The sequence below is a fragment of the Lathyrus oleraceus genome, chromosome 2 (genome assembly GCF_024323335.1).
Source record: "Lathyrus oleraceus cultivar Zhongwan6 chromosome 2, CAAS_Psat_ZW6_1.0, whole genome shotgun sequence".
NCBI classification, from domain to species: domain Eukaryota; kingdom Viridiplantae; phylum Streptophyta; class Magnoliopsida; order Fabales; family Fabaceae; genus Lathyrus; species Lathyrus oleraceus.
Window position 1 is genome coordinate 39,255,315 of NC_066580.1, and position 4,409 is coordinate 39,259,723.

Genomic DNA, 4,409 nt, shown 5'->3' on the forward strand with positions numbered 1-4,409 from the left:
GACAATGATCAATCCATAACTTGCCAACCACAAATGAGAAATTCATGTTCTTGGACTTTTTGGAAAGGTGAGATCAAGATCTACAACTTTCATGTTGAACAAATTTTCATTTGAAGCATTTTTAGACACGTAATTTTGAGGAGAAAAACTTTCCATTTTTGGCAATTTTCAATTACAAGTCACTTTCTATTTTTGGAAAGTTTCCATCTGACTTTATTTTCTTCATTCTTGATGTTTGAAATGTCAAATGAAACTTGTTTGGACATGAATGAAGTGTCTCTAACCCTCTCCCACCTCCAAATCCATCAATTCAGGCACAGTTGACCACAGTTGACTTTTCTGACTGATAGATGAATTTCAGCTTGACTGATCAAATTGAGCTTCAAACTCCTGATGAAATGGCTCAATGATGAAACCCTAGCTTCCATAAGCTCAATATAACCATATGATGATCCCCATATCCACTGAAAACCCCATCTCCTTGCCAAGCCCTGATTGGCCCAATACAACTGATTAGGGTTGACCAGTGGTCAAAACCCTAATCTCAAGGAATATGATCAAGCATAAGGAATCTCTTGGTGATGATAAAACCATGATGATGATGATGTATCATTTCAACCAAGATGAAGCTCAATCTCCTTGACAACCAAGAAACCCTAATTTGAATCACACATCCCCAGATGGTTAATGATCAGTTCAATGAAACCCTAACTTGCATCTCAACCTATTTATCTTCTGATCAAGACCTAGGAGGATGACTTGCTTGATGTAGCCACATGATATGCAAAGATGCAAATGCCTAATGACCTAAAAAATGAAATGCAATATGTTAAGCTAGTCCCAAGAGAGGAGGGCAAATTTTGAGGTGTTACAGCTGCCCCTATTCAATCCACTGTGAACCTGTCGATATGAATAGCCTTGGCTTTCAGATGATCAGGATGAAGAGTGATTGAATACCAAGAACAGACGAACAATTTGCACTCTGATGGGAAATAAATTAACAATGCCTGTCAGAATCGGCAAAGAAACAATCTTGAAAGAAGAATCCGTCTGGTACGGAGAAAGTCGACCTGATTACCGAAACAGAAATGTCGACCTGTATACCAAAATAAATGGTAACACAGGGATAACTATGGCCTGAACACCACCTATCCGCTGGGGATTTATTATTTTTTTATTTTATTTTATTTTTTACTTTTTCTTGAACCCCGAAATTTTCTCTTTTTTTTTTCATTTTCTTGAACCCCGAAATTTTCTTTCGCGCAAATGATCCTGGATCATTGCATTTGAACCCCGACATCTTATTTGCCAAAATAATGAACCCCATTCTCCATTTGAACCCCAGTCGCCTGACGATAACTTGTGATCGCCATTGTGAACCCCGTTCTCCAGAAAACACCTTGTGTCTCCCTTTCTCCATTTGAACCCCAGTCTCCAGAAAATGTCCCAACATTTCCCTTTCTCCGTTTGAACCCCGCTCTCCAATTTCTTGTGATAATTCCGCTGGCAACTCGGAAATAACACCAAACACCACTCTGAGGGCGACATATCAGAGGGTACACCTTCACAAAAGGAAGGTAACATGTGCATCTCTTCCTCAGAAGACACCCATAACGACCTCCATTGGCCTCAGCCAAAGTCTAAGGTGACACATGAACAAAAGATAATCCTGAGGACCTCATCCCGGATATAATCTTCAACTCCAATCTCTATTTGAACCCCGATCTCCAGAAAATGCCTCAACACTTCCTTTTCTCCAATTGAACCCCGATCTCCAGAAAATGCCTCAACATTTCCCTTTCTCCATTTGAACCCCGATTGTCGCGCTGATCGCGTAACGTCCTTTGATTTTATTTCCATCTCCGTCCGACAGAAAAAAATTCCTCCAGTATCGCACTACTAGAGAACATTGCTGATCCGACATCATGATGCTAGACTCCTCAGAGTAACATCTCCCAACTTCTGTCTCGCACGACAGAAATCTCCTCCAGTATCGCACTACAGGGGAATATTGTTAACCCATCACCACGATGTTAAACTCCTCAGAGTAACATCTTCACCATCCGGCGAAACCAAATCTCAAGCGGTAACCACGGCTCGAGTCGCGCTGATCGCGTCATGTTTCCATCTCTGCCTGACGAAAAGGTTTCCTCCAGTATCGCACTACTGGGGAACATTGGTTCTGACGTCATGATGTTAAACTCCTCAGAGTAACATCTTCCAACTCCTGTCTCGCACGGCAGAAATCTCCTCCAGTATCACACTACTGGGGAATATTGTTGATACAGTCCCAAACTCCTCGGAGTAACATCTTCACCTTTGGGCAAAACCACCTCTCAAACGATGACCACGGTTTGAGACTAGCTTATGCTTGCAATATGATGCATGATTGATTTTTCTGCGCAATGCTCCATAATTATGGAAATGCTACGCGATTTGTTATGCAATATGCCATGCTTATCTACATGATGAATGTATAAAAAGGCATCCCCCTCGAGGGACTCTTCTGGGGAACTCGTGACACTCTGCTGAGGATCTCGCCAATACTCCGATCTCCACCCTGCTGGGGAATAGCGCTGCTGCTAGGAAAAGGCAACCCTTGCTGGGGAAAACCTCCTTTGCACCCGATCCGCTTGGGGAATTGCTGGGGATAGAACCACCAATGCACTCTGTGGGGAAACAACAGTCTTAGACTTGCTGGGGATGCAACACTCCAGACTCTGTTTGGGGAACCAATACTCACAGATACCTCCGCTGGGAAAGAGCAACCTCCAGACCTGGCGACTGGGGCAACATCAATCTGAAACCTGCTGGGGATAACCATCCCGACCCTGCTAGGGAATCCACAGACCTTGAATTTGCAGGGGAATTATTCGTTCCAACTCTGCTTGAGGAGGTGAGGAAAGTCCGGTACCGAACACCCGTCGACTCGTCGAACCATGGAATCCATCATTCAAATCCATTGTCAGCTTTCCGATTTTGAGAACTCCCAGACTCGTCTGGACCTTTTCTGCTCCATCATCTTGTATTCCCGACCGCTCCGTACTCGACAGAGAGCGAACTCCTGGGATTTATACAGACTTTTCAACTTTCAGACTTTGAAGAGTCTTCTTGATTAATTCTCAAGGATCGTCGTACGTCCTTTCGACGCCTTCTTCACCATTCGTCCGTCTCTTGTCCCTGATTGGACTCCACGAGGATTATTTTGTCAAAAGCTTCCATATCACACCCTGCAAGTGAGTGAAGAATATCTAACAGCACCTGCAAAAGAGATCGTTAGATAAAACCGTGCCCCAGGCGTGTCAAGATTTCAACACTTGGGTCACTCAACCTTCCGAATAAGATTTCAAGTTTTCAATCTTATAAACATGCATTGGAAGGGACCTGTATGTCTTAAAATGCAAGATTCTTTACCAAAAATAATCGGATGTTTTTGCAATCAAAGCGGTAATGAAAAACAAAAACAAAAATTATTTGACTGAATATGCATTTTATTGATTGAAAAAGTATGGCTCAAATTGAGCAATACAAAGGATGCAATTTCTGAAAAGAGGTAATTGCGCACAAAAGGAAAAATCTATCCTAATGGCAATGTGAAACCGCGATCTCATCGAGTTCCAACTCGGTTACACCCCATATGTCCTCAGATTCTCCGTGCTTTCTGCCTTATGAACAAGACGATTTCTGACTGCTCCCTACCGGGTATTATCCACGATGCCTTAACCAAAGCGCAAACGATCATGTCAGACGCAGTTATTCGTTTCAATCCCTCTTTTGCCTGGACCGCCCTTTCGGGTTTTCAGTCCACCGGGATACCCTTTTTTGCCCAAGTCGCCTTTTCAGGTTTTCGACTTGCCGGGTGTACAGTTTTTTCTTTTTATCCCTAATTTTTGCCCGAACCTTTTCTTTCTGTTTTTGGTTCGCCGGGATGCCCATTTTTGCCTGGACTATTTTATTCTTTTCGTCCAGCGGGTCTCTTATACGAAGTATTTTTTAACTGCGTCCGCATTCACAGGGGATGGAAAATCTTCGCCATCCATGGTTGTCAGCAACAAGGCTCCACCAGAGAAAACCTTCTTGACCACGAATGGACCTTCATAATTGGGTGTCCATTTGCCCCTTCGATCGTTTTGAGGAGGAAGGATCCTTTTCAGCACCATATCACCTACGTGATATACCCGAGGTCGTACCTTTCTGTCAAAAGCACGCTTCATCCGTTGCTGGTACAACTGCCCATGACAGATGGCCGTCAGCCTCTTTTCTTCAATCAGGCTTAACTCCTCGTACCGGGTCCTTACCCATTCAGCCTCTTGCAATTTCACGTCCATCAGGACTCTCAAAGAGGGAATCTGAACCTCAACCGGTAACACGGCTTCCATCCCATATACCAAAGAGAAAGGCGTTGCCCC